Below are 27,907 nucleotides of genomic sequence, written 5' to 3'. Positions count from 1 at the left end.
ACTGCTCCCCTCTGTCCAGACAGTCCTTCTATTTAAAACTCAATATCCAAATGCAGAATGGAAATAGGGCTGTGAAGACTCAGGGACAAAGGCCACGTCACCTGCAAGGAAACACAGTGATTCCCAGGATCTGAAGTTGAAGAGAACAGACGAGGGTGGAGCCAGAGGAAAACTGATGTGCAGGTTTGACTCTGTTCTGTACCCCATAAAAAGCCATGTTCTTTAATGCAATCTTGTAGGGGCAGACCTATTGTGGGTAGGGTCTTTGGATTAGGTTGTTTCCATGGAGATGTGACCACCCAACTGTGGGTGAGTCCTCTTGATTAGATTTTTCCCATGAAGTGTGACCCCACCCATTCAACCTGGGTCTTGATTAGTTTACTGGAGTCCTTAGGAGAGTTCAGGGGCTGACAGAGGCCCAGACCCTTGGAGATGCAGACAGAAAGTCAATTGGAGATGCTAAGCTAAGAGATGAAGCCCACAGTGTGGCCGGGAGAAGCTAAGAGAGGACCCCCAGACGCTTAGACAGCAATGCCCTGGGAGAACAAGCAAGGATGCACAGGAGCTGAATGAGAGAAGCCCAGACACATTTTGGAGAAAGCCATTTTGAAACGCAACCAGGGAGCAAAGGATCAGCAGATGACAGCCACATGCCTTCCCAGCTGACAGAGGTTATCCGGATGCCATCTGCCTTTCTTCAGTGAAGGTATCTGAGCTGGTTTGGATGTATTATGTCCCCCAAAATGCCATTATCTTTAATGCAGTCTTGTGTGGGCAGGAAACTATTGGTGTTGATTGGGTTGGAGACTTTTGATTGGATGTTTCCGTGGAGATATGATAACTCAACTGTGGGTGAGATCTTTCATTGATAATTTCCATGGATAATTTCAATGATAATTTCCTGCCCATTCAGTGTGGGCCTTGTTTGGTTTGCTGGAGCACTATAGATGCTCAGACAGAAGGAGCGAGCTTGCTACAGCCAAGAGGGACTCTTTGAAGAATGCACTGGAACGGAGAGAGGAGCTTCAGCTTACAGAGACATTTTGGAGATGGCCTTTGAAAGCAGACTTTTGCTCCAGAGAAGCTAAGAGAGGACAAACACCCCAAGAGCAACTAAGAGTGACATTTTTGAGGAGCTGAAGCCTAGGCAGGAACGTCCTTGGAGAAAGCCATTTTTTTTTTCATTTTTATTGAGATTGTTCAGATACCATACAATTATCCAAAGATCCAAAGTGTACAATCACTTGCCCCTGGGTACCCTCATACAGCTGTGCATCCATCACACTTAATTTTTGTTCAATTTTTAGAAACTTTTCATTACTCCAGACAAGAAATAAAGTGAAAGATGGAAAAAGAAAAAAAGAAAAGGAAACTCTAATCCTCCCCTATCCCTAACCAACCCCCCTCAATTGTTGACTCGTAGTATTGATATAGTACATTTGTTACTGTTTATGAAAAAATGTTGAAATACTACTAACTGTAGTATACAGTTTGTAATAGGTATATAGTTCTTTCCTATATGCCCCTCTATTATTAACTTCTAATTGTATTGTCATACATTTGTTCTGGTTCATGGAAGTGATTTCTAGTATTTGTACAGTTGATCATGGACATTGCCCACCATAGGATTCAGTTATATATATTCCCATCTTTTGACCTCCAACTTTCCTTTTGGTGACATATATGACTCTGAGCTTCCCCTTTCCACCTCATTCACACACCATTCGGCGCTGTTAGTTATTCTCACATCTTGCTACGAACACCCCTGTTCATTTCCAAACATTTAAGTTCATCCTAATTGAACATTCTGCTCATACTAAGCAACCACTCCCCATTCTTAAGCCTCGTCCTATATCTTGGTACCTTATATTTCATGTCTGAGTTTACATATTATAATTAGTTCCTATCAGTGAGACCCTGCAATAATCGTCCTAATGTGTCTGGCTTATTTCACTCAGTATATTGCCCTCGAGGTTTTGTCATCAACCCATTTTTTTTTTAATATGGTTTTGTTCACTCACCATACATTCCATCCCAAGTAAATAATCAATGGTTCTCTGCATGGTCATACACTTATGTGTTCACCGCCTTCACCACTATCTATATAAGGGCATCTACATTTCTTCCACAAGGCAGGAGGGAGAGTCAAAGAAGGTAGAAAGGCAAAAGAAAGAGGAGAAAAAAATGACAGCTAGGAAGCAGCAAAAGGAAAAATAACCTTAAATCAAAGTAGAATAAAGAATCAGACAATACCACCAATGTCAAGTGTCTAACATGCCTCCCCTATCCCCCCCTCTTATCTGCATTTACCTTGGTATATCACCTTTGTTACATTAAAGGAAGCATAATACAATGATTCTATTAGTTACAGTCTCTAGTTTATGCTGATTGCATCCCTTCCCCAATGCCTCCCCATTTTTAACACCTTGCAAGGTTGACATTTGCTTGTTCTCCCTCATAAAAGAACATATTTGTACATTTTATCACAATTGTTGACTACTCTAGATTTCACCAAGTTACACAGTCCCAGTCGTTATCTTTCCTCCTTTCTTGTGATGTCTCACATGCTCCCCACCTTCCTCTCTCAACCGTATTCATAGTTACCTTTGTTCAGTGTACTTACATTGTTGTGCTACCATCTCCCCAAATTGTGTTCCAAACCACACACTCCTGTCTTCTATCACCCTGTAGTGCTCCCTTTAGTATTTCCTTTACGACAGGCATCTTGTTCACAAAGTCTCTCATTGTCTGTTTGTCAGAAAATATTTTGAGCTCTCCGTCATATTTGAAGGACAGCTTTGCTGAATACAGGATTCTTGGTTGGCGGGTTTTCTCTTTCAGTATCTTAAATATATCACACCACTTCCTTCTTGCCTCCATGGTTTCTGCTGAGAGATCCGCACATAGTCTTATTAAGCTTCCTTTGTATGTAATGGATTGCTTTTCTCTTGCTGCTTTCAGGATTCTCTCTTTGTCTTTGACATTTGATAATCTGATTATTAAGTGTCTTGGCGTAGGCCTATTCACATCTCTTCTGTTTGGAGTACGCTGCGCTTCTTGGATCTGTAATTTTATGTCTTTCATAAGACATGGGAAATTTTCATTAATTATTTTCTCTATTATTGCTTCTGCCCCCTTTCCCTTCTCTTCTCCTTCTGGGACACCAATGATACGTACATTATTGTACTTTGTTTCATCCCTGAGTTCCCGGAGACGTTGCTCATATTTTTTCATTCTTTTCTCCATCTGCTCCTTTGCGTGTAGGCTTTCAGGTGTTTTGTTCTCCAGTTCCTGAGTGTTTTCTTCTGCCTCTTGAGATCTGCTGTTGTATGTTTCCATTGTGTCTTTCATCTCTTGTGTTGTGCCTTTCATTTCCATAGATCCTAGTAGTTGTTTTTTTGAACTTTTGATTTCTGCCGTATATATTCCCAGTGCTTCCTTTACAGCCTCTATCTCTTTTGCAATATCTTCTCTAAACTTTTTGAATTGATTTAGCATTAGTTGTTTAAATTCCTGTATCTCAGTTGAAGTGTACATTTGTTCCTTTGACTGGGCCATAACTTTGTTTTTCTTAGTGTAGGTTGTAATTTTCTGTTGTCTAGGCATGGTTTCCTTGGTTATCCAAATCAGGTTTTCCCAGACCAGAACAGGCTCAGGTCCCAGAGGGAAGAAATAGTCAGTATCTGGTTTCCCTGTGGGTGTGTCTTAGAAAATTGCTCCACCCTTTGATGCCTCGGGTCACTGTGCTTTTCTGCCCAGCAGGTGATGCCTGTTAGCCTGTAATTCTTGACTGGTGTGAGGCGGTATGGCCGTGTTCCCCCAGGCTCTGGGGTCTGGTTCTGAATGGAAAGGGCCCCACCCCTTTCCTCCTAGAGAAGACAGACCCCCCAGGTGGAGGTCATTAGCATTTCAGTGGTCTCGCTCTGCTTGTGCTGTCTCCACCCTTCCCCGAGTCACAGCCCTGGAAACTGAAAATGACTGGGGCTTTCTCCACTGAGCCGAAAAAGAAACAGATAGTCCCCTTCAGACCCAGTCCAAGGTGACCCTCCGGCTCACCCAAAGCCTCTGTCTGTTTTTGGGGGCTGCATACCTGTAGTCAGCAGTTCACAGTCGCTACTTAAAACCCCAGTTGGAGCTCAGCTGAGCTATATTCACTTGCTGGGAGAGAGCTTCTCTCTGGCACCACGAGGCTTTGCAGCTTGGGCTATGGGGGAGAGGGTCTCGCGACTTGGATCCGCAGGTTTTACTTACAGATTTTATGCTGTGTTCTCAGGCATTCCTCCCAATTCAGGTTGGTGTATGATGAGTGGATGGTCTCGTTTGTCCCCCCGCAGTTATTCTGGATTATTTACTAGTTGTTTCTGTTTTTTTGGTAGTTGTTCCAGGGGGACTACTTAGCTTCCACTCCTCTCTATGCCACCATCTTGCCCCCAGAGAAAGTCATTTTGAAACCAGAACTTTGGAGCAGACGCCAGCCACATGCCTTCCCAGCTAACAGAGGTTTTCCGGACACCATTGGCCATCCCCCAGTGAAGGTGCCCAATTATTGATGAGTTACCTTGGACACTTCATGGCCTTAATACTGTAACTGTGTAACCAAATAAACCCCCTTTTATAAAAGCCAATGCATTTCTGGTGTTTTGTATTCCCACAGCATTAGCAAACTAGAACAGTATCCTCTTGTTGATGCCTTAGTCTGGACTCTTTTATGGCCTTAGGACTATACACTTGTAACCTAATAAATCCCCTTTATAAAAGCCAATCCGTTTCTGGTATTGTGCATAACAGCAGCTTTAGCAAACCTGAATAACCGAGTTGGGACTGATCCTGAGGAAGGGAGCCCCAAAAGCCCACAGAAGCCACACCCCTGAAATTACCAGTCTCCTGCTGTACCCACTGAGCTGGCGGGTGGATGGGACCCAATAACAGGGACGGTTCTCAGCGCTGCTCTCTGAGGACACGCCAAAGCGACCTGGACTCTTTTGGACCCGAGGGAGGCAGAGACCCCATGGGCGCGGGGTTCCTGCCCCAGTGACTGGCGCCCCCGCCCCAGGGGCCGCAGCGCGGAAAGCCGCCATGGCGGTGCCACCTGGCTAGGATATTCAGGATCGTTGGGTCCGGGAGTGGCGCTAGCTGACCAGGCAGACAGACAGACAGACAGAGGCTCTGGAGGAATGGAGGATGGACACCCCAGGCTCAGTTCTGGGACTCTGACAGTGGAGGCGGCCGCGCTAAAGTGCCTCCTCCAGTCACACCCATGCCCCGCCCATTTCCTCTAATGTCTCTCCCTCTCCAGGGACAGGACACTCGGGAACGTTTTGCAGGCAGGGAGGGCAAGGTCACGGGGGTCAAGTTCACCAGACAAGGAAGGCTTCATCCAACTCTTCCCTAACTCGCCTGGAGGTCTGAGCCCCCCTAAGTCCTGTCCAAGGCCCTGGGGGCAGAGGGAGGTCCCTGGGGCGGAGGCCCTGGCTTTGGAAGGGACCTGGAACTGCGAGAGCCCGAGGGGCTGAACCTCACCCTTCATCCCCTTCCCCTCCCTGGAAGCTGAAGCAAATCCTTCTCTTCTCTCTGGAAAAGATATTTCTCTTATAATCTGTGTGTGATAATCTCAGCATCTGAAGTCTTTGCTATTTTATTTACCTGTTTATTCACTGTCACTCATGGGACCCTGGTATGCTTGTTATTTTTGACTGTGAGCTGCTCATTTTCCTTCTAAATTTCTTTGTATGAGGAATTTCATGAGATCTAGAATAAACATGTGTTTCTCCACAGAAAATGGTTGTTTGTTTCCGCCAGAGGCTCAGGGGCATTAGCAGTCATGGGTCAATTTAAACTAAATCTTCTGCTTGAGGATTTTCCCCCAATTGGTCCTTAAGTGTGGTTCATGACACACTCACAACCCCCCTCCTAAAAAAAAAGGAAAACCCTGCCAATAACCCATATTTAACCCCATGGTTCTCCTGTTCCCTGCGTCCTCCTCCCCGGTGGAACTATCCTCTCAGCCCCTGCATGAGGTGGCTTCTCCTGGGCTCCTGGGCCTTCGTCTTCCAGCACCTGGGGAGTAGGGACCAGCTGTAAACCCACCCTGCCTCCCCCTCATCCCCTGGTCTTTGGGGAAAGGGACCTCCCCAAGGAATCTGGGGCTCCACAGTGCAACTGTGCCGCCACACACACACACACACACACACACACACACACACACACACGCCCGCGCGCGCACAGCAGAGAATTTGAACATCATTTGTTAAGTTTGTTCACCTTTGGTAGCCGAGGCATGGGGTGGAGACGTCACATATGCAATCATAGCTCCAGACCCAAACCAGCCCCTGTCGTTTCCAAGTGTTTGGGGTGTAGAACTTTCCCGCATTAGCAGGTCCAGGTGCTCCAGGGCCAGGGGTCCCGGTGTCCGTCCGTCACTGCAGAGGCTGCCCGGACAGACAGGCACAGCGGGACCCCTCTCCAGGCGGGCGCTGGACCCCAGGACCCCGGAGCCCCTGGGGCCCCCCGGAGCAGCTGCGGCGGGGCGAGGGTCCGGCCTAGAGCATCCGGGGAATCACGGGGCGCCCACCCCTCGCTGCCCGCGGGGTCCTGGGCCAGTCCCGCGGGGCGGCTGGGAAAGGAAGCGCGGTTCTGTGCGCGCGCGGGGTCTAAGGGGGTGGATAACCACCTGCCCGCAGCTCCTACGGGTGGGGTGCGGATTCAGGCGGTGTCGTTCCCCGCAGTCTCCCCACCACCACCACCAAGGGCTAATGGAGACCCCACGAGAGGGTCAGCTTCGCCTCCTTTCAACTCGTGTGGTTTCCTCTTTCCCCACCTCATACCCCCAGCCCTGAAGTGAGAGCTGTTGCCCGTCGCCGCTGTCCCTTCCGGGCGTGATGTGGAAGTGCCCGCGGCGGAGAGGGGTCTCGGCCTGGGCTGAGACGGCGAAGGGCGCAGCCCCGCAGTCCACGGCCCGGCTCCTGCTCGCGCCTCGGAGGCCGGAGAGGGGCCCCTGTTCTCCCGCGGGGATTGGGGGTGCTGGGGTCAGTCGGAAAGGGACCCCTTGCGATCTAGGGTCGGGGGCGGACAGGAGCCAGGCCCAGGGAGGAGCGACCCTGGGACCGCGAGGGGAGGGGGGAAGAGGCGGGGACGGCGCCCGCGGGTGGGAGCCTGAAGCGCGAAAGGCGCCCGACGGCGGGAGGATTAGGCTCTTATTATACAGAAAGGACTCGTCCCTTCTCCCTCGGTGCCTACTGACAAAAGTAGCAAGTCAGGAGACAGGGCTCTGGCGACCCTCTGGGGACTAAATTTAAAAAGCGCCCGTGGGCGGCGCTCAGACAGCTTGAGGCCTTTTCCCTTAAAGCCCGCCGGCGAGTCCCGCTTCCACATTTAGCGCTGAGGTCTCGGGCGGAGGGTAGATCCCCCATCCGCATCCAGGGGAGAAAAAAGGGAGGAAAATGATTGAGTGTTGGAAAAAATTGAAAAGGGGGCTCGTCCGGGATTTGAACCCGGGACCTCTCGCACCCTAAGCGAGAATCATACCCCTAGACCAACGAGCCATGGGGAGTCCTCTTCTCGGCTCCGCTTTCCTGCCGTCGTGGCGTCCCCGGGGCGGGGACAGGCGGAGCCGCGGCGCCGGGAGGAGACTCGTCTGGAAGGGGCGGGCGCCCGCGAGGCGCGGAGGGAGCCCAGCGCCCCGGCTCCCCTCCCTATCGGACGAAGTGGGGTGCAGCTCTGCGCGCCCCCAATCCCGCGGTCCTCACCGCCCCACTCCGTGCTCCGACGCCCCGAGCCCCGGGCGGGAAGGGCGGGCGGCCGGGCTGGCAGCTGCCCCTCTCGGCGCCACGCAGGCGGGCGCTCGGGTCCTTCGGGGACGCTGCTCGCAGCCACGCGGGCCCCGGGGATGCGCCGGAGGAGGCCGCCGGGAGCCCCCAGTCCAGCTGGACAGATGGACCTCCAAAGGCGGGCAGGGCTGCGTGGAGGGTCTTTGGGCCCAGGTCACCGGGACATTCCTTGGAAAGGTCCGCAGCCCCCACGGGGTGGCACCCAGTGGGTGCTCAGTAAAAGCCAGCGGAGAGGGTGGAAGAAACAGCCCCGGCCGCGGCCCTCCTCCAACTTTCCCGTCAAGGCCAAACCCAAAAACTCCAACTCCGGACGCGGGGGCTGGAACTCACACAGCCCAGGTTCCCAGTCCTTGCGCTGCCCGCTGACCCCCGTGGACAGCGCCTAGCCTGTCCTCAGGACCCCGGAGCTGGCCCTTGGAGGGAAGTGGGTCATGTTACCGCCAGACCCAGGCCCAGGGGCGAGTCGGCGATGTCCTCTCCCCACAGGGCACCCGAGCGGGGACAGCTTCTCGCATCCTCAGGTCGTGGAGCAAGCAGAGGACGCGTCCGCGGGACAGCAGGGGCCACCATCAGGGTTCGAGGTCCAAATTCGGGGCACGCTCGGGCTGTCTGTCTGTCGGTCCACGTGTTCCAGCGTGACCCGATCCTCGGGAATCAGGCAGATCTGGGCTGAGCGGGTCCCACCTCCCCCCTCGCCTCTGGGAAGGGCCTGGGCGAGCGGCGCGGGGCCGCGATCTCCTCCCAGCGGGGGCCCCTGAAGCTCGGCCCTGCGAGCCCGGGCCTTCTCGTGCTGAGTGTACCTTTAAGAGTAGGACTCCTTAGAGGCTTCAACCGCGAACCTCCAAAACCAAAGCAGGAATCATGCTGCGGGAGGGTACCACTTAGCATCACTCGCTTTCCTCCTTATTCTAAAGGCGCCTATCTCACTCGGTAGCGCTGGGTCCCGACTCAGTGTGATGGGTTCGTGCCCCACACTCGCCGCATTGTGTTTTGAGAACGTCTCCCCGTTGCTGGCACAGGATGGCCCCCCAAGTCCGCGTCTCTAGACCCTCAGCGTCCCCACCACCGCTCCCCCAGCAGGAATCTCCACCTTCTAGGCCTCCGGTCCTCCGCTGAAAGCAGGTTGAAAGGCTGGGCTCAATCCGGGAATTGAACCCGGGACCTCTCTCACCCAAAGCGAGACTCATACCCCGAGACCAACGAGCCGCCACAAGGATGGGTGCTATTTTAAGTTTCCCTCTGCTGTGTACAGTCTTGTTGCTACTTCCCGGTGGCTCAGGTACTAGCGCGCGCACCGCGGAGTCCCGGGTGTGTGGCTTCGCGGGTTCGCAGCCGCGCTCAGCAGCCTTCCAGGGCGTGCGTTCGGTTCTGCGGCATAAATCTGCGGCTCCCAAGATACCACTTAGGGGTCCTTGATAGCAAAACCTCGTAGGTGTCACTCTGTCCTAGACGGGCCTGAGACCCTGGGGCTTTGACTGAGCGCCGCTCCCTACGGAGCCGAGGACCCTGTCTTCTGGGCTAGGGCGCCCTGGCTGGCCTGGTGAGTCTCCCAGGAGCCCAGCCTTCTACCCGCTCTCCTGCTCTCCCCGGGAAGATGGAGACAGGGACACCAAAAGCTCAAGGGGAGCGGAGACCCTGAGTTGTGGGGTGCGACTGCTGGAGGCACCCCTCGTCTACCGTGGCCTTCTGGAGGGTTCCCGTTCCCCAGGGAGGCTGGGGCCACCATTCTGAGCGACTATCATTCACGTTAGCTTTCTCACAGTGTGAACGGTGGTCTGGGACCGAGCCCGCTCCTCCTCGTAGAGCTTGCCTCGCCCTCAAAGAGGGGTTTGGAGTTGTTTCGAGCCTGCGCGGCGGTCCCAAAACATACAACGTGGGGCTCGAACCCACGACCCTGAGATTAAGAGTCTCGTGCTCTACCGACTGAGCTAGCCGGGCTGCCGCTGCGCCCCCGCGCTGAGCCTCTCTCACCACAGAAGAAGGCGTCCCTAGACGGCACTAGAGTCCCTGGCTCCGGCCGCCCCCACGGCGTCCCTTCTCCAGGCTGGGGACGGCGGCGCGTTCCTTTTGCAGCCGTCCCGCATCCCCGCGCAGCCGGCCGTACTGGGAGCGCAGGGGAGCCCGGCTCGTTCCTCCCGCGGGAAAAGCAGAGAGCCCCGCGCCCCGAGCCCGCCGCCCTGGGGCCCGTCGGTGTGCGTGCGGGGCCGAGACCTCTCCAGTTGCCCACGCGCCCGCCTGGGAAAAGGGCCACATCCTGGCGGCCGCCTCCAGGCGCCTGACCCGGCAGCGGCACAGGGCCCGCGCTTACAAGGGCCCCACGCCCGGCTGAAGGCTCTGCTGTCGCCCTTTTGAAAGTTTTAATAATTTGGGGACAAGGGGGTCCCCCATGTTCATTACACGGGCCCGTACAAAGGACGCAGCCAGTTCGAGCAGGCCCCTAAGACTAAGGAGCCCCCAGATCCTCCCCTCTTCCCCCGCGGGTCTCCGGGACCGCTGCCCGGGCTCGGAGGGAGGAGGTGCCGCGGGGAGGGGCGGCAGGGAGGAGGACAGGCGGCGGCTCCAGCAGGCCCCTGGCTCCCGCTCCCGGTGTCCGCCGCCTGGGCCTCTGGGTGTCCCGGGACCACTCCCGCGGGGGCGGAGGGGCAGAGCGCACGCCGAGGCCGGAACTGTCCCCACAATTCCCGGGAAGACCAAGGGGATCTGGGATGGTTCCTGGACCAGATCGGTGATCCCTGAAATCCCAGAACCCAGCCCCAACCATACACACACACACACACACACACACACAGAGGCAGCAGCGTCCTCTCTCTGAGCTGCTCACCAGGACGCGGCAAAACGACCTGGACTGCGTTTGGGCCCAAGGGAGGCAGAGGTCCCGCTCGGCGCGGGGGTCCCCTGTCCCCTGTAACTGCGGCGTCCGGTCCCGGGAGCCCCAGTGCAGAAAAAGGCGAAGGGCGGCGGCGCCGGACTCGGACATTCAGGAACGTTGGGGCCGGGAGTGGTGCACACTGACCGGACAGACTGACGGACAGAGGCCCTGGAGGAATGGCGGGTGGACACCCCACGCTCCGGGCCGGGTCCCGCTCTCAGGGCTCCGCCTTCTTTCCCGCCATTCCCTCTAATTTCCCTCCCTCCCGGGAAAGAGGACCCTCGGAACCTCTGCAGGCAAGAAGGGCAGGGTCACGGCTGTCAAGGTCACCAGACAAGGAAGGCGGCAACCAACCCTTCCCTACCTCGCCTCGAGGGCTGAGCCTCCCTTAGGCCTGCCCAAGATCCCGGGCGGATCCCGGGGGAGCGCACACTTTTAAACCCGCAATCTCTCTCCATCTCCTTGAGGACGAGCAGCGTGGAGTGACCCCAGAAGGTCTATGGTGGGCCCCGGGACCCCGGGGCTGCAGCACCGGGGCGGGTCAGGGCCACTTTTTCCTTCCCAGTCGACTTCGGGAGCCTTCGCCCATCCGACAGGGAGGACAGGGTCCTGGGCTTGCGTCCCACCTCGGCCCTGGAGCCGCCCCAACTCCGGGCCAGGTCCCTGCGCCTCCGCCTGGGCCAGAGCGAGGTCAGAGGCGTTTCGTGGAACGGACCCCAGAACTGAGAGGCCCCGCGGTGCTGAAACTCACCTTTGCGCTCCCAGGAAGTTGAGTCAAATCCTCTCTTTCCCCGGGAGAGGCATTTGGGACTCTGTCCCACCCGAGCAAAGTGTGGTGCGGGTCAGTAAAATCGCCGATCGTCAACAGCACTGTGGTGGCTCGTTGGTCTAGGGGTATGATTCTCGCTTTGGGTGCAAGAGGTCCCGGGTTCAAATCCCGGACGATCCCTTCTCAGGACGCTCTTCTGGAAGCAATCCAAGCGTGATTCCAGGAGCAGTTTTCCAGGGCAGCGCTTAGCTCTGCCTAGCCGAAAGTCCCGCCCTTTGGCCTGCGATGGAGCAAGGACAGAAGGTGTCTCCCTGAACTGGGGTTCTCGGTTTTCTAGGCATACCCCTGGGGGGATGACCATCCTACCAGAAAATATAGTTGGAATCCCAGTCCCCAGGCTGGAGGTAAGGGACTCTCTCCCCTGGCCACACTCCCCCAGGAAGGGCTTCCCTGGGGCAAAGGAAGGGGAACCAAAGGACCAGCGGTAGAAGGGATGTTTTTGGTCTAAAGAATGTTTTTTTTTTGCTTTAGGAGTGAGAGGTCATAGGTTCAATCCCAAGGGCCTCTTTTTTTAGGGTCTTACATGTTTTTTAGAGCAGGGCTTGATGGTGAGTGATGTCTTTGCTGAACAAGGGGGAGGGAAACAGCAGTCCTGGGATCTGGAGGTCCTCAATGTTGGGGACCACCAAGAGCTTGGGCTTGCTCGACTTGGTGAGGGTGTCACTCATGGACACGGAAACTCAGGGGGCCCAGGCTCTGGGTGCAGATGCTTCTGGAACAGTCAACACCCCCCCTCCCCAGTTCTGCTCACACCCTAGGGGCCACCACCCAAGAAGCTCCCTCTGATTCCCAGCTATTTCTGTCCCCAAATTGTGACTCCTGTGCTAAGGCAATGGGTTCCTGGCCCCAGTTAAATGACTGCTTTTGACCTAGTCCTGTGGTTCCCGAAGCGCATGTGGAGGTGCCTCAGAGATTTTAGATTTCCCCGGGATGTGTTAAATTTTTGAGGAAAACAGCAACACTGAACATCCATCAGGCCCCACAGTTGAGCGACCTACCAGCTCCAGGCAGTTCAGCTTCAATCTTAGAATAGGCTACATCACTTTCCATGACACTGTATCTCTGCAAAGCAGGTTTTTGCCGAATCAGCGAGGAACAGGAAATGAGGCTGGCTGTGTCCAATCTGATTCCACGAGTGGAGAAGTTGCACCATGCCCAGCAGGCACACGCATCCCACTAGTAAGTAATTGCAGTTATTTGGGAATAAAATATAAATTTAATTTTTTCCAACAAGGTACTAAATTGGTAAGACTTTTTTCCCCCCAAAAAAGGTTCTTACTATGTTGTGTGGGCCCTAACTACCTATGAGACCAGATAGGAGAAGAAGAAAAAGTTACTGAGACTAAGGGTGCCCTGGATCCCAAGAGTTCAGGGTAACGGACAGGGACAACCGCTCTGATTGTGTCTGGGGGAGAAGCTTCCATTTCAAGAATTCTGGAACTAAGAAAGAAAGGAAATTCAGCATTGAGCTTGCCCTTCTTACAGCCTGAACCATTTAAAGGAAACATAAGAAAATCAGCTGACAGAATCAACGTGCCATTCTCCTCCCTCTCTTTTAACTTGGGGGGCCACCTGCCGGGTCTGTTTCCCCTTTTCTGTGGAGAGTGGGGCAGGTTGAGCGGTCCCCAGGAGAGGCCACAGACTTGGCTGAAGATTTGGTCCCCTTTCAGGTGCCCCTCACCTGGCTCCCAGGATCCCTCAAGGCCTGGAGATTGTCTCCCCCCCTTTCCCACCCTCGCCAAGCCCCAGCACGCAGCCCCCGGGTGAAATGCAGCCCGCAATGCATGCTCCCTTTTCTAAGTCTAAGAAGAGTGGTAGCTGCTACGTTCCTCTGGTTTAGATTGAGAGGGTGACCTATAAAGTTTGGGTTTTCCATTCAGTTAAAGCGACGCCCAACGTGGGGCTCGAACCCACGACCCTGAGATTAAGAGTCTCATGCTCTACCGACTGAGCTAGCCGGGCGGACAAGCAGGCCTTCTTAACCATCTCGGGTTCTGAGTTCTAAAAGCAGCCGCTTGACAAACCCGCGCAGACCCATCCGGCCTCAAGAGGCGGCGCCACGCGGGGCTACCCCCGGGTCGGACCTCTGGGCCCGGGGTCGTTCAGGCAGCCGGGAACGGTCCCTGCCGGGGACTCAGAAACCCGCGGCCACTCCCGTCTCTCCCACTTCCCAGCCAGCCCTCCGGGAAGTGCGAACCCTTTAACCTCAGGATCTTGGCTTCAAGCCCCACCCCCCTCCTCGTGTCATTTGCCACAGCCCCGGGTCGGGGCCTCTCAGGGTGGTCCTGGAGACCGCCTAAGTACTGCTCGGAAGGGGCCTGGAGTGCAAGCAGCCCCTGCTGGTAAAAACCCAGATCCTTCCTGAATTTTGAGCCTGGACTTCTCATGGCTCCGATGGCTTCCAGGTGTGCAAAGTTTCAGCTGAAGGAAGCGGTGAGGCCCCTCCATCCCCACCGGATCCGGGTGCAGGGCGGAGAGACCCCCCTGTGCACGTGTCGGAGGAGAAGGCTCCCGGGTCGCCTTCTTTCCCAGGGCGGGGCCCTTGCACCTGCGAGTCCAGAGCCCTACTCTGCCCGCCGTGGCCCGGGTCTGGGAAAATCCAAAGCCTGGTGGTGGCCGGGGTTGGTCGGTCCTCGCTGCGTGCTGGGGGCTTGGAGAGGGTGGCCCCTCTTGTCCCAAGCATCTGTAAGAGACCTTGGTGGGCGCGTTTTACGGCATCCGGCTGTCACCCCGGTGGTGGATCTGTCCCTGGCCGGAGGGAGCGCGGGAACGTAAGAGAGGGGTGCTGCTGGGGCATCCCCCTGCCTCGGCCGTGGATTGAGGCCCGTGGTCTATCGCGAACCGACGCCCACTAGGGACGCTGACTCGCGCTGTCTCTTCTCTGTGTGAGTAAAGCTCTTTCCACCAGAGCCTGTGTGAGTCGTGCTTTAGCTGGGGACCCGACACCTGAGTGGGAGTGGGGTGCCATCTCTCTTGACCGACACCCGCCACGTCTTGGGGTTTTAGGGGAAGGGATCCTTGTCTATGATCTCCGCCCAGGGGAATGCCCCACCCGGGGCTGGGGGTGGGTGGGAAGGGGACGGTTCTCTCTTAGCTGTGTTCCTGCTCTCTTTCCCTTCAGAAGTCCCAAACTCGAGAAAAGCTGCCCCTATTGAAAGACCAGGATGGCAGCGAGCGTCCGTGAAGGCGGATGACCTTAGCAGAGCAACCCAACCCAGCTGGAACTCCTGACAACGGGAACCCCCTCCGGAGTCCTCAAATGCGATCGCTGCACCCAGGTGGAGCCAGGGCCCTGCACCCAGGTGGAGCCAGGGCCCGGCAGCGACCTCTCTACACGACGCCCACGTGCCGGGCAGTAAGTGTCCTCCCTCCCCCTCCCAGCCAGGAGGTGTCAGCCGGGGCCTAAAGGGGAGCCCGAGCTCCCACCCCCACCCAGCAGGAACGACCCCCGCCCCCACCCCGTCATCAGCAGAGGCCGAGTGGGCAGCCTGGAAGCCCGACCCCACCTGATAGCAGCCAGGAGCCCTCCTTCTCCCCGCGGCACAGGGTCAGAGGAGGCTCGCTCACAAGATCTAAATAAGGTCCAGTATGTCCAGAAGGCAATTAAAAATCAACCATCATTTTAAGAACTAGGGAAATCTCAGCTTGAAGGAGAAACGTGATGATGTTGGAATCATCTGGCAAGGATGCTGAAGCAGCCATCATAAAAAAGCTTCAAGGAGCAATTACAAATGTACTTGAAACAAATGGGGAAACAGAAAGTCTTAGCAAAGACATAGGAGACATAGACATAAAGAAGTATAGATGGAGGTATCAAACCCAAAAGCGGAGATTTTGTAACAGACATTAAAAAATGTTAATGGATGAGCAATAGCAAAAATGAAAGAGGAAAGAATTAGTGAAAGTGAAGCTAAAACAACAGAAATTTTCCAGTCTGAAAAACAGAAAGAAAACAAACTTTTTTTTAAAAATCACAAAAACAGAGCCTGGGGGTCCTGGGGACTCTGTCAAAAGATGCAGTGTTGTCGTCATTAGAGACCCAGATGGAGAGGAGAAAGAAGGTGAGTCTGTAAAGGGATTCAAAGAAAAAATACCTGCAAATTTCCCATTCATTTTAAAACTTTTTATTGTGGTATCATATGTACAACATAATATTACCCATATTAAAAACTTTCAAGTATACAATTCGGTGTATCATTCATTTTTTTTTTTAAATCGGTCTCCCTCCACTTTTTTTCCTGAAATCTTTTAAAGCATATGTAATACTTTCACCCATAAAAACTTCTGCATATGTCTATAGTCTTTTTGAGTTAAAATACTCGCAATGCCATGTGCACACCCACCAACACGAACGATAATCTTTTAATATCCTCTAATCTCCAGCCCATGTGCAGTTTTTCCTCGATAGCTTCCGACCCCCGACCCCTGGTTGGTTCGCCGTTGGAGGACGTTCCTCTCACGTCTGCAGTCTCAGATGTCCAGCAGGTTTTCCAAGGCTCTGATCACCAGTTGGGAGGGAGAGAGGGGACGTCCCTGAGCGTCATCCCCAGGCTCTGCTCACAGCGCTCAGGGACGGGCCCGGTGGTTTGTCTGCAGTTCCTTCCTGCGCTGGCAGCGGGGTCAGGAGCCCACATTGGGGCTCCTTCCCTTCCCCTCCTACATCGCAGGAGACCGGACCCCAAAGCAGAGCGCGGGAGGTGGCTGTGCGACCTGCGTCTAGGGGTGCCCGAGTCCACTCCGCCAGCCTCGGCCGGGCAGCACGTTCCAGCAGCGCGGGATCGCCCAAAGCGCAGACCAAGAAGGTTTGCAGCAAAAAAACACAAAACCAAGCAATACAAAAACACATTTAGAAATTTTGATCCAGTCTAAAATCATTCAAAAGTATAGATGGAGGTATCAAACCCAAAAGCGGAATCCGGTAAGTCTAACAGTTATTTCAAGTGTATGGGTTGGTTTGATCACATATGGGGGAATGGGCTCGGTTGTCTTGTCCCCCTTTCGGGCCGCGCGTCCGCACGTGGAGGGATCAGCTAGCTGAGCCGCTGTCTGTCCGTGCGTCCGGTAGTCAGTGTGCAGCGCCACCTCTCAAGGTCCCCCCGTTCCCGGCGCGGCCGCCCCGCCGCCCTCTCTTGGGGACACCGCGATTTCCTGACCCTCAGACGGCGGGAAAGGGGACTGAGAAGTACCGTGGAGGCCGGAAAGTGGTGGGGGACTCCGGGCACCCCACTTCCGCACCCACTTTCCGGGTGCCTGACTCGTCTGGTCTTTTAGGATCACCCACCTGCAGGTGATCTGGGAATGGCAGTTGCCGTGGCCCGGCTAGCTCAGTCGGTAGAGCATGAGACTCTTAATCTCAGGGTCGTGGGTTCGAGCCCCACGTTGGGCGAGGCGTCTTTTTTGTCAGGAAAACAGAAACAAACTCGGGGACCTCTGAGCACACAGTTGACTTGTGAGCTCTTGAAGACACCGCCGAGTGTCCACCCCCTGCCACGTGGACCCTGTCATCGGCCTTCGCTGCACGGGGTGCCGTCACCCGCCAGAGCTTTTAAAGGGGTGATGAGTGCTCTTCTTTCACTAATCCTTGAGCCTGGGTCCCACTGCTTTGAGCAAAGCAATTTTAGAAACTGTTCTATCAGAGATTTGAATCCAGCCTCCAGAAAAAGACCACCCACTGTCAATGAAGCTGCCACCGGTATCTGGCTCTCCGCAGGGTAAAATATCACCATTGGGCAGGGATTTTCCTTCGGCTTCGGGCAGGCCTGGTGTGGGGTGTGGGGGTACTTGTGATTCCCATCGGGGACACGAACCTTGGAGTTCAGGGAGAATGAGCCCCTTACGCTTGTCATGTCCCGCGGAAACCCTTCAACTCCGCGACGAGGTCTTCCCTTCCCCATCGGAGGAGCCCGGGCCGCGCCTCCCACGCTGCGGAGCCTTAAAACTAGGGCTCGTCCGGGATTTGAACCCGGGACCTCTCGCACCCTAAGCGAGAATCATACCCCTAGACCAACGAGCCACCTTGCGGGAGTGGCTAACTCGCCGCTTTTAAGGATCACACACGGCGCCTCCCTTGCTGGCCTGGCTCAGTCCCGGTTTCCTCGTCTGTGGTCTGTCCCCCGCTTCCCGGAGTGTGTAGGGAGGATTTGAGTCGTGTCCCCATAAAGAGAAAGGGAACGGGGAAGGTTCGGCATTGTCGCGCCCTGCTACTCCAAGTCGGAAGTTCCCGGTCCGGTGTCTTGGATGTCTGAGTTTTGGGGTGTCCGCTCCTCCCTGCAGACCACAGTGACTGACCCAGAGGGCCCCTCTCTGCTTGGTTCCTGGGCAACGGAGACTTTCAGCCTCGGGAGGGGACGCGGGGTGTTCCCTCCGCCCCCGGCTAAGGGATAGACTTGGACTCCTCCAGGCGTCGCGGGCTCCCGGAGCTCCCGCCCACCCAGCCCACCCGGGACCCACAACCGCGGGGGCCTCCGCGCAGGGCCCTCTGAGCACTGCCTAGCAAGGCTGCTCCAGGCCCACTCTAAGGGACCTGGACCCCCAACCCCAAGCCCACCCCAAGCCCACCCAGGTTGGGACTGAGCAGAGGGGTGGCTCTTGGGAACCTCGGGACCCACCTCCCGCAACCCGAGCTCCGCGGTGGCGTGGGGAGTGCCGTCGGGGAGGAAGAAGGAGGGAGGGTGCTGAGGAAAGGCTCCGGAGCGGGAGCAGGAGGTGGGGGATTGGTGTTGAGGAAATTCACGGAGCCCCGAGAGGAGACGCCCCGCGCTGCCCACCGCCCGCACCCCGCAGCCTTCCGCGACCCGGGTCCGGGCGCCTCCCCGTCTCTTCGGCCCACCCTGGACGCCTGGCATCAGTGCCCAGGCCTGATTTGGCCACTCAGGCCCGCTCGGAGCTGGGTCCACCCTCCGCAGGCCCCGCACCCCACAGACCCAGCCTTCCCCCCGGCTCTGCCGGGGGCTCCGCTCCGTGCCCGAAAATAACGAGATAAAGCATCGTGTGGACTCCTCGGGGATTGGAAACCCAACAAGAACAAGCCCTCCTCCCCAGGGACATTCCTCCCCAGGGCGGCTTCGAGGGCCGCGGGACTGTCCACTCCCCACTGGGACAGAGGGTGGCTGAGCCCCGCCCAGAGCCAGGCCGAGGGGTGCGGGGTCACCCCCGGGGGGAAGGCGGGAAGGAGGGAGGCAGCTCCGAGGAGCGGTGTCCTGACTCGGAAGATTTTTGGAGGAAAAAAGCCTGCCGTCTGTGTTTTGTTTGCCTGGTTGGGCTTTTGTCTGTCTGTCTGTCTGCTTTAAGGAGAAAGGGAGTCTTAAGGAAAGGAAAGGTTCCGGCCGCAGGAGAAGAAAACGCCTGTCGGGAGCCTGGGCGCCCCCGTGGCATGCGGGCGGAGGGGGAGGGAGAGGGTCGGAAGGGCAAGCGGGCCCCGGGATTTCCCCCAAAGTCCTGGGGACCCCGCCGTTCCCCCGGTGTGGAGAAAGAGGCCCGTAGCCTCGGGGGTGTCTGTGGGCCCCCACGCCCTTCGCCGCCCCGACACTGAGAGCCGGCCCCTCCCATCCCAGCCTCCGCGGCGGTTCCCTCCTCCCCGTGGTGGTCCCAGGTCCTTCCCGCAGCTTCTCAAAAAGGAAAGAGTGGAGCACGTCCGGGGCTTGCCCCACAACCGAGAAGCACGAGCCGACCACCACGCTCCACCGGCCCCTTCTCCGCGCTTACCTGGCAGGCGACACAGGCCAGCTCCGCACCGCGCACCACCCATCTCCATGGACCCTCCTCTCGGTTCCTGGGGCTCCGCTGCTCCCCGAGCACTCAGGACTGCACCCGGAGCGGCGCTGCGGGACCGCAGGCGGCCGCCGGCCTCATCTTCCCGGGCCTCCCAGGAGCTGGGAGTCTCGGCTCGCTGCGTCCCCCGAAAAAACCAAGGTGTCCGAAAAGCAGGGCTCGTCCGGGATTTGAACCCGGGACCTCTCGCACCCAAAGCGAGAATCATACCCCTAGACCAACGAGCCGGCCCGGCAGGCGGTGACCGTCGCGCGCCCTTGGTGGCGCACTCCCGCGGCTCCGGCTTCCGGGTCCCGCCCAGAGGGCAGCGGGGGGTGTGGGTTTCGGTTCCGGGCGGAGCGCGAGGGGGCGGGCGGTGCCAGCGGGCCTGACCGGGAGGGACAGTCGCCCCCAGCTGGGCCACCCGGCCCGGAGCGCCTCCAGGCGGCGCCGCGACTAGAGAGGCGGCCGGGAAGCCAGGTCGCGGCCCCCGGGGAGGGGCCCTGCCTCCATCCAGGAGCCCGTGGGGCCGGGCCCGGCGCGGGGTCTCCCCGGCCGACCCCAGGCCAGAAACCTCACCCAACCTGGGGCCCAAGTCCAGGATCCTGAGGAAGAGGCTCTGCCGCCTCCCAGCCGGCCAGCCCGGGCGAGCCGCCGTCACCGCGGGAAGGGAACGCCCGGGCTCGCGTCCTCGGGTCCTCCGCGCACCCCGCTCGCAGCTCTGCGACCCTCGAGGCGGGCGCCAGAGTTCATCCCTTCCCCAGCGTGCGGCCCCGGGGTTGGATGAACGCCCCGAACTTTTCTTGCCTCTTCCATTTGCAAGAGATCCAGACCCCGAAAGCGAAGGAGGAAGGTCCCCGGGGCGTGTCCCCGCCGCGAGGCCCCGGAGCCTTCCAGGTTTGCTCCGTGCTGCCCGCCCCAAAGGAGGCTGGCGTTTGGAAATGGAGGCTTGTCCGAGATTTGAGCCCAGAGCCCCTGGCACGCTAAGCAAGTGTCATTCCTAGATCCAGGAGTCGCCCTAAAGGGGCCTACTCACTGGCCACTCACGTGACCTTCGTCGTGGTGCCCTTGACCCCGCGGCCTGCAACAGGCCAGCTCGGCCGGCGGGGCCCAAACGTCCTCACCCCGGCACCGCCACTTGGAGCCTCGGTCTGGGCGCGAGTGTATACGTATATGTATATGTACACACACAAATATATATTTTTTTCTTAAACATATATATATATATTTTTTCCTTAAATGACTATTATGGATCGAATTGTGTCCTCCCCCACCCCCACCCCCCTCCGCCAAAGACATGCTGAAGTGCTAACCTCAGGTGTGAACTCATATAAAATAGAATCTTTCCAGAACCCTACAGACTCAGAGCAAGCACAGCCTGGCTGACACTTAGCAGATTTCTGGTCTCTGGAATCATGAGATAACACATTTCTGTCATTTAAGCCAACTAGTCTGTGGAAATTTGTTGCCCCAGCCCTGACAAACTAAGAGAATTAGCCGTCTCCAATTATTCCTGCATGGGGCAGGAATCTGGTTGCAATCCTGGTTGTGCTGTCCACATATTTCTGTGCAGCCCATGTTGATGGCTGAGCGTGACCCCCGGCCCTGCTGTCCCAGGGTCCAATCATCCCATTGCTACCAGGGATCTGAGTTCTGTGAAATTGTCCTCTACCACCTGTCCCACACTTCAGAGAACAGAGAACAGTCACCAGTGAGCTTCTCACACATGCTGGGGCTTCCCCTCAACTCTGCATTTTGAGTTGCCTTGGTGAAGGGAATTTCTTTCAGATTCTCGCGAGATATGTAGCCAGTTGGTGGGCTTTTGTTGCCATGCCAGGCATGCCTGGATCTCTGCTCCTTTTGGTCCCTTCCTCCAGGGTTTTCCATGGCTTTTCTGGAAGATCTTCTTCACTTAATATAAGCCAAGGCCTGTCCCAATCTTCCAAGAGCCATCCAAGCCAGGTATAACAACCAGATGGAGGGATGCATGCCCGGGTGTTAAGTTCTATGTCATGGAAGAGTGTCCCCATACTGACACAGCCTTGATCCAGGGCCCTCGGGGTTGACCCCCAGGTCCTACAGCTCCTGCGCTTTCTAAGTCCTCTCCTCTCTTAAGCAGGCCCAGGACTTCCCCAGTTGAGTCATTTTCAGGAGGGAAAGAAGGAGCAAACACCGAGAAGGACAGGCATTCTCTTGTAAGATATCTGCCCACACCTGCTCTGCACAGTCTTCAGGCAAGGAGAGGGCTGAGCCACTTCTGCAGGTTCAGAGCATGCAGGGGAATCTGTGATGCAAGTTTCTCAAGTGTGTCTCCCCAGATATCCTCAGTCCGGGTCTTGGGGTCCCACTTCTTCCCTAAAAGCACGCTGGCATTGTCAGAAGACTTTCCCCGAGGCTGAGCATTCAGCTCCTCGCAGCTCTGCTGCTTTTACAGTGAGGTCCTCATCCCGGCCCTGGGCACTGCCGGTCCTCCAGTGACAGGAGGCAGGTCTCGGTCAGGGCTGCCATGGGGCCCTCCCGCCTGCACACTGCTTTGAACTGGTGAATGATCAACCCCCAAACAGTCACTTTTTTCTTTTCAATGCATTAAAGACACTCAGCAACAGCCACCCAATATAATAGCCATAATTTCTCTTTCTACTGTGTCTCTCACATGCCAGACATATCACACAAGCCCAGTTCATTTCATTCCACCTCTCTTCCCAGTTCAACACGGGTGAAAGTCTCCCTAACTGCACTGCTGCAGCCTGCCAAAGATTATCTAGGCTCTACCTACCACGCCGGGTGTGGTCCCAGGTGAGCCAGCCGGCCGGTGACCCGACCTTAGACTCCCTCTTTGAGTCTGCCTCCTAGAGCCACCTGGCTTCTGATAACTGCATCAGAAGCAAGCCTGAGAAAGGGATGACTTTTTCCTTTTTATTGAAATAGATTCACATACCCTACCATCATACAAAGTGTACAATTGTTCACAGTGTTATCATATAGTTGTGCATTCATTGCCATAATCAATTTTTAATATTTTAATTACTCCAAACAAAAATAAGAATCAAAGTAAAAAAGAACACCCAAAACACCCCCTCACACACACACACACCAGTACTTATTTGCTTTTTTGTCCCCATTTTTCTACTGGATAAAGGGAGTGTGAGCCACAAGGTATTTTCACAATCTCATGGTCACACTGTGTAATCTACATAGCTATACAATTGTCTTCATGAATCAAGGATACCGGACTGCAGTTTAACAGTTTTAGGTATTTCCTTCTAGCTATTCCAATAAACTAAAAACTAAAAAGGGATATCTATATAATGCACAATAGTAATCTCTAGAATGATCTCTCAACTCCATTTAAAATCTCTCAGCTACTGAAGCTTTTTTTTTTGTTTCATTTCTCTTCCCCGTTTTGATCCAGAAGGCTTTCTCAATCCTATGATGTGGGGTCCAGGCTCATCCCCGGGAGTCATATCCCATGTAGTGGGGAGGGCAGTGAGTTCACCTGCTGAGTTGGCTTAGGGAGAGAGGCCACATCTGAGCAATGAAAGAGGTTCTCTGGGGGTAACTGTCAGGTACAATTATAAGTAGGCTTAGCCTCTCTTTTGCAGTAACCAGCTTTGTGAGGGCAAGTCCCAAGATTGAGAGCTCGGCTTACCAATGCTTGCAAAAATATCAGGAATTCCCCAGGAGGGGAAGTTTAATATTTCCACATTTCCCCCCATCCCTCAAGGGGGCTTTGCAAATACTTTCCATTCTCTGCCCAAATTACTCTGGGATGTTTTGAGGCTTCATGCTAACCTGTACAAACCAGCCAGATCTCACACCCTATTCAAGGTGCCATGTAACTTTGGTGTTTGAATAAATTGACTGCACAAGTTAAATTATATAGTGTGCTACAGAAAACATAGATTTTGCACCAAATAAACATCTCTTCCTTGAGAAAGAGGAGTATGTCAGAAAACGAGGGAAGCCAAGAAAGGACAGATGTGCCAGCTGTTAAACTATCATTTCCGGTCTTCAACTCCACTTTTCTAGACTCTGCTAATCTTTGCCAACTGGATCCCTCATAGGTTTAGCTAACAGGAGGCATTAGAGGGAGCCTGAAAGGCTGGAGGGAGAAGGGACCTGTTACTTTCTGTTTGTTTCCTTCTGTTGCCAGCACCCAGCTTCATTTGTTCATCTGAGCAGCAACACTTAATTCTAGAAATAGCAGTGGAAATCAGCTAAGTTTTCCAATGCCCACAGAAAGGTCCATTTTCAACCTTTTGCCTGTGGATATCCAGTTTCCCAGCACCATTTGCTAAAGAGACAGTTCTTTCCCCATTGAGTGGATTTAGCACCCTCATCAAAAATCAATTGGCCATAGGTGTGAGGGTCTAACTTACTCTTAACACATAGTTAATAATTTTTATATTGAATATTCTCTGCTGAAATACCTGATGTGTTTTCTAACTGTTGCCTGGGGCTGGGTTTGGAAACGAATTGGAGCTTGAACACAGTGCGGAGCTTCTCAACAGTGGGAACTGGATTGCTAGTAATTCATGACAGGCAGTGGCATCATGATCAAACAACTTGTCACCTGGGTGATTATGATGAGTGCAGGCTGAAGCAAGTGCCTTGGGGGACAGATTGGCTTCTGTCCTGGTCTCTCATGGCAGAAAAGACAAACACTGTGATGTGTAGTAGATTCTTCTGAGTGCATGGGTTTGCTTACAGAAAGAAAATGACATGTCAAGCCTTTAAATATTCAGATCAAGTCACGTTCAGAGAACCTGAGACACTTTATGGCCACCAAAAAATCATCCCTTATTTCCTGAAGCTGCACAACTGATATTGCTAAAAATCAAACACTTAATTATGCAGAGAATTACAGTGTGAGTTGACTTCACAGCCTCACCAAATTTTCCATGGGAAAGATACATCATTGATTGGGAAGGAGAGGGACCAAAGACTTAGAATGGAACATCTGGATGGACTCAAATGAAGTTGAGAATCTTGAATCCTTGAGTCAGTAACCCTGAGCCTCCCTTGCCAGCAAAAGCAGGCTGTTCTCTGAAATCTGAGAAGATTAGCCTTTCTTTCTTAAATAACCTGCAATATTCTGACTTGGAGCAGTTGCCTGCAAGGGGTTGTCAGTTCTTCTCAAAGCCCACACCAACCACCTCTTCTTACCACTTTTATCACTGGGTCAGATCTTGGCTTGATGCAGGGAGCAAATACAAATCTGACCTGGAGGAAAAACTCATATACCAAAAGAATTATAAGATTTTGCTATCTGAAGCCAGCAGAAACCTGGAGAATATGGGTGGGGACAGTTCCAAGGGTGTTAGACTAAGGAATACAGGATAGAATTTTATTTCTCCTGAATGTATTGATCTGGTGCACTTCCCAGAGAGCCTAAATTTACTATGTTGTGCTGCTGAACCTGGCTCTAACAGGTTTCTTGATTGATTGGCTGAATATTGAACTTAGTAGTGGCCTATGGTTAATGAGATTGAGATGCCAGAATGTTCTCTGGCATAATGTAGAGGAAGGAATTCAAAGACTTAATGAGATAGAAATACTGGGGTGGATATATCATGTATAGTGTGCACACCCACCACCCCACTGAAAGGGGCCCAGAAGACACTCCCTTCACTAGGGGATTGAGAAAAAATTAGCATCCTTGCAAAGTTTTGTGGTGGCTAGTCTCTGCAGGCCAGGTACGATGCAGGGAGATGCTGCCATTGAGATTTCTCTGATTTCAGTGGGGATGATGGGGTTCAAGATATTGGGGGAAGTTGGAGAAGCAAGATAGAGTGGAAGGGAGAGGAGGGACTTTTTTGTGGTCTTTAAAGGCAAAAGAGCACTATGTTTTAATATGTATAAATGACAAAGCTCCAGCAATCACCACCTCTAGAGAGAAGTATGGCATGGGAGGCTTCGGAGTTTACTCTGCACCATGCCCTGTAGTGTTGGAAAGTTTTACCTTGAGGATGAAGTAACGCATGGTGTTCTGGTTTGCTAAAGCTGCCTGAATGCAATATACCAGAAATGAATTGGCTTTGTCAATGGGGATTAATAAATTCCCATTGCAATTTTACAGTTGCAAATTTACAGTTATAAGGCCATGAAAAATGTCCAAAGTAAAGCATCTAGAGGTAGATACAGTTTCTGAAGAAAGGCCAATGGCATCCACGGTTCCTCTGTCACATGGGAAGGAACATGGTGATATCTGCTGGTCCTTCTCCTGGGTTCTAGCTCTAAAATGGCTTTCTCCAGGAGCATTTTCTTTCTTAGCTTCTCTGAGCTCTCTCCAAAATGTCTGCCTTTTAACCTCTCATAGAGAACTTCAGCAAGGGGATTAAGACCCACCTTGAATAGGTGGGGTCACATCTTCATGGAAACAACCTAAGCAAAAGGTCCCACCCACAATAGGTCTGTTCCCACAAGATTGCATTAAAAGAACACGGCCTTTTATGGAGTACATAATAGATTCAAACCAGCACACATGGCATACTTTATTATGGACTACTTCATACATATAATTATATTACTATTATTATAAATAATATAATAAGCCCACATGTCCCGCAGCTTAAGCTATTATCAATTCATGGAAAACTTGTTTTGCCTATTCCTCCACCCACTCCCCATCCCCTGCCCCAAGCCCATTATTGTGAAACAAACCAGTTATGATATAATTTTTTTTTGATTAGAAGCCCAATGGTATAGGGCCTATAGAATATTTTTATTTCAATTTTATTGAGATATATTCACATACCATGCAATCATCCAATGTGTGCAATCAACTGTTCACAGTACCATCATATGGTTATGTATTCATCATCCCAATCTATTTTTTTATTAAATTCAGTTTTATTGAAATACATTCACACACCATACAATCATCCATGATATACAATCCACTGTCCACAGTATGATAACATAGTTATGCGTTCATCACCACAATCTATCTCTGAACATTTTCCTTACATCAGAAAGAACCAGAACAAGAATAAAAAATAAAAGTGAAAAAAGAACACCCAAATCATCCCCCCATCCCACCCCATTTGTCCTTTAGTTTTTATCCCCATTCCTCCATTCATCCATACACTAGCTAAAGGGGGTGTGATCCACAAGGTCTTCACAATCACACTGTCACCCCTTGTAATCTACATCATTATACAATTGTCTTCAGGAGTCCAGACTGCTGGATTGGAGTTTGGTAGTTTCAGGTATTTACTTCTAGCTATTCCAATACATTAAAGCCTAAGAGGTGTTATCTATATAGTGCATAAGAATGTCCACCAGAGTGACCTCTCGACACCATTTGGAATCTCTCAGCCACTGAAACTATTTCGTCTCATTTTGCATCCCCCTTTTGGTCAAGAAGATACTCTCAGTCCCACGATGCCGGGTCCACATTCATCCCCGGGAGTCATACTCTGTTGCCAGGGAGATTTACACCCCTGGGAGTCGGGTCCCACGTAGGGGGGAGGGCAGCGAGTTCACCTGTCGAGATGGCTCAGTTAGAGAGAGAGAGGGCCACATCTGAGCAACAAAGAGGTACTCAGGGGGAGACTCTTAGGCACCATTACATACAACTTTAGACTCTCCTTTGTGGTAATGAGCTTCATAAGGGCAAGTCCCGTGCTCAAGGGCTCAGCACATCAAACCGCCAGTCCCAATGTTTGTGACAACATCAACACCAGTCCAGGTGAGGATGTCCAACACATCCACACCTTCCCCCAGATCCTCGGGGCTGGGGAGGGGGAGGCTGTAAATATATTTTTTATTATCTGCCCAAATTACTCTAGGATGTGTCACTATTTCACTCCAGCCTATACTAACCTACCATATCTCACTTCCTATTCAAAGTTCCATGCAATTGTGGTGTTTGAACAAATCGACTGTAGAGTTGTACCGTTTAGAAAATTTAGATCCTGTACCAAATAGATATCTATTCCCTTGGTCTCATATGAAAGTTGAAGTTTTAAAACACAATCAGTTTCAACCTTTATCCTTTGGCCTGGCTTGCCCTGGTCTTAACCAGACCTGCTTCATTCATATCACTAATTGAAGTCTGGGCTCTTTTTCAGCTTTTTTTTTTTTTGACAGTGGCTGTATGCACTAATACTGACATTCATATCTGCCGAGCTCTAGCTCTGAGTTTCAGGTGTCTCAGAGATATGCATTGTTCCAGAGACCAATCAGGTTATACCCTAGGGGTTCAGCATCTCAAAGTTCAGAGATAGGCCTTACAATTCAGGGAGAGTTAACTGCTGTAAGAGCTTACAATCTAGGGACTATTACAATTATTGTGTCCACGTTAGGCTATATTCTAAGATTCAATTCTGAGTTTACACATTGTAGTTAGTCCATATTGGTGAGGCATCATCCCTCTCACCATGTTTTCTCCAACACTTTTACTCCTATATATATATTTTCCTACAATTTTATAGAGTTATATTCACATACCATACATTTATCTGCAGTGTACAATCAGTTGTTCATGGTATCATCATAAAGTTGTACATTTATCACCACAATATGATATAATTTAATCTCTAAATACTCAGTGTACATTTCTAAAAGATAAGGACTTTAAATATAAATATGTAACCACAATACAATTAACACATCTAAAGAATCATCACT

General features: G+C 53.2%; 5 non-coding genes across 5 annotated transcripts; 1 reads left to right on the top strand and 4 right to left on the bottom strand.

The window, feature by feature from the left end:
* Positions 1–7,469: 7,469 nt before the first annotated feature.
* Positions 7,470–7,541, bottom strand: TRNAP-AGG. The gene has a single exon. It is a non-coding gene; the product is annotated as a tRNA-Pro (tRNA).
* A 5,872-nt stretch (positions 7,542–13,413) lies between these two features.
* On the bottom strand, positions 13,414–13,486 carry TRNAK-CUU. The gene has a single exon. It is a non-coding gene; the product is annotated as a tRNA-Lys (tRNA).
* Positions 13,487–16,837: 3,351 nt separating this feature from the next.
* On the top strand, positions 16,838–16,910 carry TRNAK-CUU. Its single transcript has one exon. It is a non-coding gene; the product is annotated as a tRNA-Lys (tRNA).
* Positions 16,911–17,465: 555 nt separating this feature from the next.
* Positions 17,466–17,537, bottom strand: TRNAP-AGG. The gene has a single exon. It is a non-coding gene; the product is annotated as a tRNA-Pro (tRNA).
* Positions 17,538–19,449: 1,912 nt separating this feature from the next.
* Positions 19,450–19,521, bottom strand: TRNAP-UGG. The gene has a single exon. It is a non-coding gene; the product is annotated as a tRNA-Pro (tRNA).
* Between the last annotated feature and the right edge of the window lie 8,386 nt (positions 19,522–27,907).

This window comes from Choloepus didactylus, chromosome 21 (assembly GCF_015220235.1).
Source record: "Choloepus didactylus isolate mChoDid1 chromosome 21, mChoDid1.pri, whole genome shotgun sequence".
Classification (NCBI taxonomy): domain Eukaryota; kingdom Metazoa; phylum Chordata; class Mammalia; order Pilosa; family Megalonychidae; genus Choloepus; species Choloepus didactylus.
The sequence above is the reverse complement of the archived record's forward strand: the minus strand, read 5'-3'. Positions and strand labels throughout refer to the sequence as shown.